Genomic DNA, 12,866 nt, shown 5'->3' on the forward strand with positions numbered 1-12,866 from the left:
TTCGTTTTGTACATGCCTGTATTCTGGTGCAGATTTTTAGCATTCGAGAGTGTACGTAAAGGAAGTAAATTCAGTGGAATTGCATGATACGTAACAAGATACGTAACAACAGCTTCCTTCACCATATGACTTAATCAATGAGCACCATGTTTACCCCAGCCAAAAACTCTGGGATGCAAGTACCGGGCGTACATTTATTTTTGGCAAACAGAACAAAAATACAAATCAGGCAATGGCCACTGGAAGCATCTAGGCCCCTAGTTGAGTTTCGGTGATTAATGACAATACAAGATTACTATGACTAACGTGTGTTTTGCAGATGCAATTAAGTTAGGTCATGGTAATGGAAATCAATCGGGCAATCAAAGTTGTCATGCCCCTACGATGGAAATCGTTTCGGTTTTCAAAGGATGGACGACAAGGTTAAGGATGACTAGTTCTAAGTGTCGATTGGAGTTGGAGTGACACTTAGAGTAGTTTAGGACTTTGTTTTTTCTTTGGCCGTACTATTAAGGGGGTATGGACGGTTAGCTTGACCTAGTTGAGTCTAGTGAGTTAGGTGTGGTGCACACTTGTTGAAACTAGCTCTAGGTAGCTCCTATGAATGCCTAAGATCCTTTGGAGCAAACTTCATTCACATATGATCGAGAGTTGGAAGTGAATGGAGGGTCAAATGCTGACCGGACGCTGGCCCCGGTGCGACCGGACGCTGGCCGCAGGGTCCGGTCAGTTTATTTAATCAGCTGTCTGCGTTCGGTGCGACCGGACGCTGAGGGGTCATGTGACCGGACGCTGAAAGGCAGCGTCCGGTCGACTCCAGTAAGGTTCCAGAGAAGGGAATCTGCGACCGGACGCGTCCGGTCAGTGCTGACCGGACCCTGAGGGTTCAGCGTCCGATCGAGTCGAGTAAGGGTCCAGTAAGGGTTTCATGCGACCGGACGCGTTCGGTCAGTGCTGACCGAACCCTGCCAGCGTCCGGTCAATACATTTTTACTGGTTCGCGGGTTGAACTGACCGGAGCGTCCGGTCAATACGACCGGAGCGTCCGGTCACCCCGCAGAAGCTCATAACGGTTCGTTTTTCAGGCTGCCTTATAAATAGAAGCTCCACTCATGTGTGGAGTTACTTTTGCTCATTCCAACGGCTGAGAAACACGTTTGTGAGTGCCAAGAAGAGCAAGGTCCTAGTGAGGTGTTTGTGATTTGAGAATCCAAGAGTGAAACCTCATTAGTGAATCAAGAGTATACAAGTGTGCATCCATCTTCTCATTAGGCTTCGCGTGGTCAAGTGAGAGTTCGTACTTGTTACTCTTGGTGATCGCCATCACCTAGACGGCTTGGTGGTGATTGGGAGCTTGGTGTTCACCCGGCGAAGCTTGTGGGTGACCCAACTCAAGTTGTGAGCGGCTTTGGGTGATTCGCCGCGACGAAGTGTCAAAGAATCAACCCATAGAGAGCACTTGATTCTTGCGCGGATCAAGGGGGAGCTATACCCTTGCGCGGGTGCTCCAACGAGGACTAGTGGGGAGTGGCGACTCTCCGATACCTCGACAAAACATCTCTGTGTTCCTCTCTCCATTTACTTTTAGCATTTACTTTAAGTATTTACTTTGAGCAATTCAATACTTGTCTTTACATTCATAGAATTGCCATGCTAGAGTAATTTTGGAACATAGGTTGCAATTCTTTTGTGCGTTAATTTGATAGAAACACTTTTCTAGGCACAAGGGGTTAATTGGGCTATCCGTAGAATTTGTTTATTGCAAGAAAATTTAGAATTAGCCCAATTCACCCCTCCCTCTTGGGCATCTTGATCCTTTCAATCGGTATCGGAGCCTCGTGCTCACGTTTTTAAGCTTAACCGCTTAGAGTAAGATGTCTCACGGGGATGGACCTCCTCCTATCTTCGAGGGGGATGATTTTTCATATTGAAAAATTTGCATGGAGGCATACCTAGAAGCTCTAGACGTTGGAATACTTAGAGCCGCCTCTCAAGGGTTCCCAACACCTAAGAATCCCGCACAACTTCAAGACGATGAAGTGAACTATGAAAAATGGAATGCAAAGGCTCGCAACACCATCTTTAGAGGTGTGACAGAACCGCCCAATTTATACAAGATCAAGTACGGTTGTCCCCGCTAACACGTTGACACACCCATACTTTCACTCATATAAACCCGGTAGTCTGCCGAGTGTCCCGAAAGACCTCGGTAAATCAACATCACAACCAAGATCGCGTGATTAAGCAAATACACATCATATACATCGGGTTGCAGCAGAAATGATATTACAAAGGGGTTAACAAATGATAGTACAAGTTTGGGTTTCAAAACCACTTAGTGAAAACAACATAGCTTTCAAATGATTACATTAATATAAGTTTTAAATATATTGCTAGCATAGTGACATCATCCGACAAAAGCATATAGATGAGAAGTAAGTATAGAATCACCGAGCCCACCGGTGGTTAGCCACCATCATCAACAGGTCGAGAACATCACCTGCAACAAGGTGGGATAAATCCTGAGTACTCGAGTGTACTCAGCCAGACTTACCCGTCGGAAACCAAAACAAATGACACCAAGGATCATGCAAGGCTTTCTTTAGTGGGCTAGCTGACTTGTTTGCGAAAAGCATAAGCTATCATGAAGAAACCATTTTAAGTACTTTGCATCATCTTTATTATGGCCTATCCATCTAGGTAAGCACCTGTACTATAGCAATCACTTGATTAACCAATAACATCCAGTTACCAATTTAGATTTAGCATATCCCATACCATCCAGATAACCATCATTGTTCCATAATAATTAATACGATGCAGTAACTCGAGTCAAGTGCTCACTATCCAGGAGCGATGGCGATTCGAATCGATTCCTAACCAGCTGGTGATTTATTCCTTACACAAACCTCACTCACCCGCTAAAGTGAGATATTGATCACCGAGTCAACTTTCCAGGAATCTCGAGTTTGCCAGGAACCACATGTACCCGGGGGCCGACCGACTGCACTTTGGCCTTATCATCCCGCCCCCGTGTCCTACCACACCTGCTCCGGCACAGTGCGTTGCGGGCAATCTACTCGGCCCAAAAAATCTCTCAGCTTCGCGGTCGGAAGGTACTTTATCCGGCCAGCTAAATGTAAGGCATGCGTTCAACATGACTCGAGGCCCAACAACGGTCGGTCCTTAATCGACACAGACGGAAACTAACAGCACCCCAGAACCCTGTCTGGTTGCCTCCAACTTTTTCCGTCCGGTCTCCAATTATCCATCACACATGGTTAATTCCAGGATATCATTCTTTCCATAGCTAAATTCTTCCAGTAACCACCTATAATGTAGGTGACCGGATATCACCGATCGCTACCGGTCTAAGCAAGGCTAAGCAGTTATTCGATCCTGACCTAACAGGGTAAAAAGGTAATAAGGTAGGCAAGGATAGTAATAAATGCATCAACGGTTTCAATCAACTCCTACAACTTAATGCAACAATATATAACTCATATATAGAAAGAATTGCTTTTTATAAATTAGGAGACTTATAATGCTCCGGGGCTTGCCTGGGATCCGCCACAAGTCAGTTCAGTTAGCTTGCACCGTCCTGGTGACATCACAGGTCCTAACACTTGCTTAGTCCTTCCATCTTCGGGATAGATCCTCCATACACCGTCTTCGGGTTTGGCTCCAACATCATATTCTTCACGTGGTTCATCTAGCGCACCTAGATGAGATGCAATATGCAAGTGTATGAATATGAAGAATAGTACCATGAGACGCATCACAAAATAGCAAGCAAGGACAAGCATAGTTTACACTCACACTTAAGTACTTTGCGATGCTTAACTTAACCATCACACAATCTATCATGCTAAGATGGCAAAGAAGACGACAACACCAAGCATGACACAAGTTTTCCCAAGATCTCATGTGCTCTAACTCAGTCATCACTCAAGGCATAAGTCACACTTAACAATATACAAGCAAACACTATAATTGGAATCTGCCAATTTCTGGACATGCAAACAACAGCTACAAGATTTAGCTATAACTGGAGTTACACAAATCCAAATGACTTGCAAGAAGACATTATGGAAATATTATGAAATTGTCTACAATTCATATTTAAACCTATCAGCATGATTCCAAAGTTAACCAGGTTAAACAGGCACATTTATCAAAGCTGGTCCAGCAATTCCAGAAAGCTACAATTTCTGAAGACCAACTTAGAACAGTCATAACTCACAAACTACTTGGCCACATGCCATGAAAATTTAACACAAGCTAGTTAGGTGAGTTATCTACAACTTTCTTATTATCATCTTAAGATGATTCTACAGTTAGAAGGGTCAATTAATCCAATAATTGCATCTCTGTCCAAAACATAGACAGAAACTGACATGCCACTTTAAACAGCTATAAATGGAGTTATACATATCCAATAAATGTGGTTCTAGACTTTTTAGAAAGCTTATCAAATTCTAAACAACTTTGTTGCAAACACCTAAAGCAAATTCTACTATTAAGAAGGCCCCACAATACCAACAAGGTAACCCTGTCAGAGTTTGGGCAGAAACAACCACTGATATTTAAGCAAGTATAACTCAAGATCTACTTAACCAAAAATCATGATATTTAGCTTTTTGAAAAGCTTAATAAAAGTACTACAACTCATGTATTATCACAAAGTCATGATTCATAACCTAACTAGGCCAATTAATTTAATCTTGCAGGCCTATTCAGAATAAGGGTAAGGCAATACAGGCAATTTGTTATTTTTATAGATCTTAAACTATCAAGCCTAAAATACTGAAATTTTTACCAGACATCACTAATCACATCAGTAACACTCCATAAAAATTTCACATTTATTTGAGTAAAATAACTGTAGTTATAAAAAGAACAAGACATGACTAGCATTGAGAACCTAACTGCTTAAATCTATTTTTACAGCTAAACCTTTAAACTAAAGCATGTAATATTATTGATCTAGTACATAGAGAATTTCACAAGGATTCCAAAAAGTCCTCATTTTCTATTTTATGATTTTTGTACGAATTACTATGAATTATCAAAGTGGAGCATTCAAATCTGCAAAAATCAGAAAGAAAAGGAATCTAAATCTTGCATCGAGGACCCTGAAGTTTCCACAAATAAAACCCGAACGAACGGATCCTTTACTACACTATTCATCAGAGTCACTGTCTGTTCACTTAACCCCCTGGAAAAGCTCCTATTCATGCGCGGGGTCCTCTTTCTTCTTCCTCAGGACGGCAGCAGGGAGTGGCCGGCCGGCTCGTGGCTCCAGTGGCCATGGTCGCCGCCGGCGGCGGTGAAGTGGTGGGGAGGGTACCTAGGCCTGCGCGCACACGCCGGTGGCCTCGGCTCAGCCCGAGGTGGAGCGTGGACGGCTGGCCACGTGTGCATGCGGCTCGGCTGAGCATGGACTGACGGCGGCGGCGCTGTGGGGCACGACGGCGACGAGTGGCTTCAGGCGAGGGGTGCGGGAGTTGCGGCGCGAGGTGAGGGAGGTGGTGGTGCTGTCAATTTGGGTGGAGGGAGGCTGGAGACGAAGGAACAACGGCGACCAAATCTCGAGCTCGCGGCGGCAACCATGGCGGCCGCGTTCCGGAGCGCGCGCAGCACCAGAGAGCGAGGGAAGGAGAGTGGGGAGGCGAGTGAGTGCTCGGGCAGCTCGGGCGTTCGCATTTGGAGGCGCAGGGGCAGGGCAGCGCGTGGCGCGGAGGCGGGACGCGCGACGGCAATGGAGTGTGCGCTCTGCTGCATGGCTGCCACGGAGACAAAACAACGAACACGTGGCGTGCGTCTCTGTGCCCGACTTGGGTCCATTTTTGGGCCATCTCTGCTCCGAATTCGGCTATGGGCCTTGAAGCAAAATTATTCTCCTTCTGATGCTCTACAAACTTGATTCAGGGTGCTCGGCCATTAGGCTGTTGGATTAGCAGATAATTAGTACTAAACTTGATAGTGTCAGTGATTTGACAGCGACAAGCAAACATCCAAAATTGATGGTCGAAATGAAATGCAACTGGTGCCATCTTCTTGTATGTTCTTCCCCATCATGTAAGCTCCAACTTTTACATTTGGATCAACTGAAGTTGCTTAGCAAAATTTGGAGAACGCGGAGTGCCAACGTCGTTGCTTAGCGAAACTGACTTAGAATAATTCTAAGTGTTGAAATCAGCAGCAGGTTCCAACTTCGAGCCTCTGTTTGACTTATTTCCATGTTGATCCAGCTCTTGGTCCAAAAACAAAGTTTGTTCTACATGATATGGACTACAACTTTCATTTAAGGTCCAACCTCAAAACTGGTATAGAACCTATTGTTCTACTTTGATCAAAGTAGGATCACGATGAAGCTTAAATTATCCTTCGTGATCCATTGAAGCATTTTCTTGGCATTTGCTCAACATGAACCTTTCATGACTTTTGTTGTAGAGTTTATCTAGAGTCATTTGGGCATGGTTGCAAGATTTGGTTGACGATCGAGAATTCTATTCACTTTATAAAATAATGCAAGCAAGGACATAACTCGTCATTTCATGTGACTTCTTGATTCCAAACTTCACGAAACTTTTCCATGGATTAATATAGATGGTTATTGATGTGAGACACATGAAGATATCCCAATAACACCAGCCAATCATATATCTTGAAAAGGGCCTATATATAAAGCAAGGGTGCAATATCCAAGTTTAGGTTGGGGCTCATTTCCATAGGTTTGATCTAACATCTTCATCATCACTTAATCTATCATGTTTGAGCTCAAACCCATTGCTCAACTGGTGGCAAACACCTGGGGTGTTACAGCCCTCCCCCCTTAAAAGAATCACGTCCCGAGATTCAGGACGAAAGACTTTTGTGGAAGAGAGACATGCTACCAGTTTCCAATATCAGCCAGAGCTTTAGGCTACATAGCTTCAAGCATAAGAGAGGCTAATTTGGTCAAGACACTTTCTGATACTTGTCCTTTGTAGTAAGTTTTGTCTGAAGAATTTCCTTCGTTGGCCTTCATGATGTATTGTTACTTTGGGAGGAATCCAAGATAGCAATGTCCTACGTACTTCGTCCTCGATGTACAAAGAGCGATACAAACGTAGACTAAATACTTGCAGCATCTACTTTCCAAGTGGATATAGCACAGACCTTATGGACTTTGCACTAGACCGCAGTTGGTTGACGGATATTCCTTGCAACGGTGCTATATTTGCTCCCAAGGTTTGAAAAGCAGTTCTCTATTAAAGTGGCTTGAGCACAACTTCTCGTAAAGGATGTGATCATAAACGGGTAAACGTCCTTTGAGGGTATGAGAAGCTAGTTAACCAATATCCAAACTGGTTGTAGCGATGCAATCACTTAGATGTCAACTGATGGAAAGCTACATAATGTTCCATGTGCGCAGTGCTCTTTCTTTGATAACAATATTGTATGGTCTGAGTCTGCTGAGTGAGTGGTAAACATAGTAGCTGACTTTGTTGGCTCAACGTTCTCGATGATCATTCCTTAGGGAGCCTTCGTATCCAAGTTGCAACAGTGATCTGGGTTGAATCTGATGCAACCTCTTGGGTAAAAACACACATAAGGTACCAAAGGCATGTCAGCATTGGAGAACCATTGACATAGAAGGATGTTAGCGAGGCTTGGAGGACAACACAAGTTGCAAGTAATCGCAAAACTAGGGACTAGTTCACTACCAAGCAGGTTAAGTACAATTTGCCTTCGTGGTGCAGTTGCACAACAAGTTTGGTTGACTTGCATCGTAGCAAAACCAGCTTTCTTACTACATTTGTCGTCGAGACTTCCATTCTAAGGCCAATCAATATCTCAAAAACCATAATCCAAAAATCTGCGGTTTGACACCTTTCCAATTGCTTTCGAATTGCAAGGGCACAATTTGACTTGTAGAACATCTTGACTGCTCAACTATTATCGATACGAGAGGACAAAGGTACGGCACAAACATGGGTGCAAGGAGTCTTCTCTAGGGCATATAAAGGATTATCTAATGGCAAGACAATGATCGTGTTGCCAATCTTGGCATCGATTGTAAACACAACTTTCTCAGGTGAAGGATGACCGCAGTCGCCGCGAAATTGCAGATTCAGTACCCTTTTGTTTTATATTCATATCTCACAAACTACTGATCCAATATGCACAAATTTTGGTGGGCATGTAGATCCATGGGTCTTCTAACTACTCACCAAAATTCAACTCAAACAGACACCGTTTGTCCATCCAAACAATTCATCTACCAAAACTGTTGTGTTCTGAAATGGCAGCAAACCGAGCCGACAAGATATCTCTCAAATCCGATGTTTTACTCAACCAATACTCAAACCAACTTAAGACATTGAAGGGTCCTAAGCGAGGAATGAGATCACCAAGTTTGAGGTCAATCCAACTTTGTTTGAGTCACTAATCGCCGGCTTGAAGATAACCGGTTTAGTGCCACAAAATCTAGACATATTTCATGTTCTCCCTTTTCTTTGCTTCACACGTGGAGGTGTGCGTTTTGCACTCTCTAACCTTTCTCATAGCAGCAGCAACCTTTCCCTAGCTGAGGATGGGGGCTAGAGTTTTCCTCACATGCTTCTTAGGTAACAATTTCCGCTGTTGATCTAGATACCAACTTGACGATGCACAAGCATTGGACTTGTGGCTGTTTTCGCAGGGCACAAAACATTATTCCACATGTAGGGTATTTCTACATTGACAAGGAACCATTCCTATATATCCTTCGGCACTTCATCCAATAGAGTCCGGACACATGTGTAATTGGCACCTTAGGGCATAAAGATGCTAACTAAAATCAGGGACGTGCTTTCACTAGCTCCTACCTAGCCGATACCACGTCTTGTACTATCTACGTGATTGTCCAAGATGGAATTGACTTGATAGCACATTTGGAGAAGAAGTAGCACTTGTATTGTGGGGCCAGGTTTGCTGTTTCCTTGATCAACATTGTTCTGTGAGATCTGGCCTTCATAGTTACCAATTAGTTGTTACCTATCTGAAGACTAACTTTCCTACTGGTAACAAATCAGTTGTCCCTCAACACTAAAAAGGTTCCAAATCTTCACTCTTGACAATAAAAATTTGTGGTCGAAGCCTACAGATGGTCGCCATTGAAGTCAGCAGAAAGGGGTCACACCAAAGAAGGTCGGTTCATCTATGTCATCCTTATGCACCTAAAGATTGAGAATTTGGACAGGAATCTCATATATACCAGGTGATCTATTACAGCACATAATCTCCTGGTCCATTCATTATCCGACTGATAACTTGTTCAACCTTAAGTGTGGTGCACCTTTTTGATCCAATGAAAATGACATAAGTTGCTCACTAGATGATCGATGTCATTACAGGGACAGTCACGTCGAGTAGAGTCACTTATCTACCACCTCTTGCAGTCTGTTTATGTTCCTGTTAGTGACCTGTTCTTCAAAGGTTAACCGTTGGACGACTTAAAAAGGGAGTCCTATTGCATCTAGTTCGACATATAGATCTCTGGACATGATGAGGAGAGATAACCAAGGAAGAGCTCAAGTGAGAATAACATATAGGTGCAGTTCGGCAATGGATCATGACTAGGAACCTCGATACCAGCGCGTGCCGAGCAGCACAACCTTGTGTGCGCGCCCACAGGAGGCTCTCGGTTTCGTCGCGGCACCATGGATCGCTAATCGTGGCACCATTACTGAACATATAACCTACAAGAAATCTCACATGGCACAAATTGGGTTGCATAGGAGCAAGCACTATGCGAAGGAGGGATAGCAAACAAAGGTAGTCACAAGGTTAGGAGTCAACAAGCAGGGGATCCGAAAATCAAAACACAACGCAAGAGAGCATAGCTTAATTGCCAAAGACAACTGAGCAGGGGACTTCTTGCCAAATTTCCATATATGTCTTGTGTCCACCAAGTGATTACCAAAACTTGGACGTGGTTCTAGGATAGCGCTCTTCAACACTCGTATGCTTACCGAGGACAAAAGGGGTGATAACTATGGCACTAATTAGATAACAAGCATACATACCCACCACTTGGCTAAACTAGAGGACATTATAGGTTAAGCATGTAACCACAATTATTTCTAGCAAGGCTAAGCACACACTTTTCTCAAGCACTTCCTATTCAAGCAACATGGAACAAGGCATTCTTGTTTAACTCCACACAAGGAAGATAGTGCAATACATCGATCACAAGTTACTTAGAACAAAGGAAGGAAAGCATATTTATGCACAAGCACAATCATGATGCATGCTCGTCCTATTCGTCCTCACGAAATTGCCAGCCTAAGGTGGCAATCACGTTCTATGTCGGTGGCATAACACGTACTCTCTCGATATATAGCTAGTCGTCAGCTACATTCAATCTACGCATTCGTGGTTAGCGTACCTGCAGGCAAATTCATTGCAGCCCATCCCCACAAGAGATAAATAAGCGCACAATGAAAACAGTAAACTAAGATACTCTCCATATATACATCCCCAGATGTATATACTTTGATATCCATAGCTATCCGATAAATATACCCGCAATTAAGTACCTTCATATATACATGTGTGTAACATGTAAATATTCCAGTAGCCACAGCTATCTCTCCCTTAGACCGACAGTTGGACGGTCATACTCTCACAACTCACACTTACCTGGGCGTAGAGGCAATTGATCCATACAATACCATTCAAGCGAATGGCATCCATACAATAGCACGCCGTATGGACGACGAAAGAAAAATTGCAATACAGTACATCCCTCAAAGTTAGTACTTAGATAGCCACCTAATAGTCCTTAACTGGGCATAAAAGAAGATGTCGCTAGCATAGTTTTACAAATAAGTTTTGACAAATTTGCCTGTAGCTAAAGTTTTAGTTAAAATAGACTTTTTAAAACCAAAACTTGGCTTTTAAAACTATGTACCTGACAGTATTATGCTTAATCTCGCTCTGATACCAGCTGTGACAGAACTGCCCAATTTATACAAGATCAAGTACGGTTGTCCCCGCTAACACGTTGACACACCCATACTTTCACTCATATAAACCCGGTAGTCTGCCGAGTGTCCCGAAAGACCTCGGTAAATCAACATCACAACCAAGATCGCGTGATTAAGCAAATACACATCACATACATCGGGTTGCAGCAGAAATGATATTACAAAGGGGTTAACAAATGATAGTACAAGTTTGGGTTTCAAAACCACTTAGTGAAAACAACATAGCTTTCAAATGATTACATTAATATAAGTTCCAAATATATTGCTAGCATAGTGACATCATCCGACAAAAGCATATAGATGAGAAGTAAGTATAGAATCACCGAGCCCACCGGTGGTTAGCCACCATCATCAACAGGTCGAGAACATCACCTGCAACAAGGTGGGATAAACCCTGAGTACTCGAGTGTACTCAGCCAGACTTACCCGTCGGAAACCAAAACAAATGACACCAAGGATCATGCAAGGCTTTCTTTAGTGGGCTAGCTGACTTGTTTGCGAAAAGCATAAGCTATCATGAAGAAACCATTTTAAGTACTTTGCATCATCTTTATTATGGCCTATCCATCTAGGTAAGCACCTGTACTATAGCAATCACTTGATTAACCAATAACATCCAGTTACCAATTTAGATTTAGCATATCCCATACCATCCAGATAACCATCATTGTTCCATAATAATTACTACGATGCAGTAACTCGAGTCAAGTGCTCACTATCCAGGAGCGATGGCGATTCGAATCGATTCCTAACCAGCTGGTGATTTATTCCTTACACAAACCTCACTCACCCGCTAAAGTGAGATATTGATCACCGAGTCAACTTTCCAGGAATCTCGAGTTTGCCAGGAACCACATGTACCTGGGGGCCGACCGACTGCACTTTGGCCTTATCATCCCGCCCCCGTGTCCTACCACACCTGCTCCGGCACAGTGCGTTGCGGGCAATCTACTCGGCCCAAAAAATCTCCCAGCTTCGCGGTCGGAAGGTACTTTATCCGGCCAGCTAAATGTAAGGCATGCGTTCAACATGACTCGAGGCCCAACAACGGTCGGTCCTTAATCGACATAGACGGAAACTAACAGCACCCCAGAACCCTGTCTGGTTGCCTCCAACTTTTTCCGTCCGGTCTCCAATTATCCATCACACATGGTTAATTCCAGGATATCATTCTTTCCATAGCTAAATTTTTCCAGTAACCACCTATAATGTAGGTGACCGGATATCACCGATCGCTACCAGTCTAAGCAAGGCTAAGCAGTTATTCGATCCTGACCTAACAGGGTAAAAAGGTAATAAGGTAGGCAAGGATAGTAATAAATGCATCAACGGTTTCAATCAACTCCTACAACTTAATGCAACAATATATAACTCATATATAGAAAGAATTGCTTTTTATAAATTAGGAGACTTATAATGCTCCGGGGCTTGCCTGGGATCCGCCACAAGTCAGTTCAGTTAGCTTGCACCGTCCTGGTGACATCACAGGTCCTAACACTTGCTTAGTCCTTCCATCTTCGGGATAGATCCTCCATACACCGTCTTCGGGTTTGGCTCCAACATCATATTCTTCACATGGTTCATCTAGCGCACCTAGATGAGATGCAATATGCAAGTGTATGAATATGAAGAATAGTACCATGAGACGCATCACAAAATAGCAAGCAAGGACAAGCATAGTTTACACTCACACTTAAGTACTTTGCGATGCTTAACTTAACCATCACACAATCTATCATGCTAAGATGGCAAAGAAGATGACAACACCAAGCATGACACAAGTTTTCCCAAGATCTCATGTGCTCTAACTCAGTCATCACTCAAGGCATAAGTCACACTTAACAATAT

The 12,866-nt window shown here is 43.4% G+C and overlaps 1 long non-coding RNA gene across 1 annotated transcript; it reads right to left on the reverse strand.

The window, feature by feature from the left end:
- Positions 1 to 2,402: 2,402 nt before the first annotated feature.
- LOC136474765 (uncharacterized) lies at positions 2,403 to 12,587 on the reverse strand. The gene is made up of 3 exons (XR_010763013.1): positions 12,451 to 12,587; positions 3,561 to 3,721; positions 2,403 to 2,500 (listed from the first exon to the last, which is right to left on the reverse strand). It is a non-coding gene; the product is annotated as an uncharacterized lncRNA (long non-coding RNA).
- Positions 12,588 to 12,866: the final 279 nt, after the last annotated feature.

Source organism: Miscanthus floridulus, chromosome 8, assembly GCF_019320115.1.
Source record: "Miscanthus floridulus cultivar M001 chromosome 8, ASM1932011v1, whole genome shotgun sequence".
Taxonomy (NCBI): domain Eukaryota; kingdom Viridiplantae; phylum Streptophyta; class Magnoliopsida; order Poales; family Poaceae; genus Miscanthus; species Miscanthus floridulus.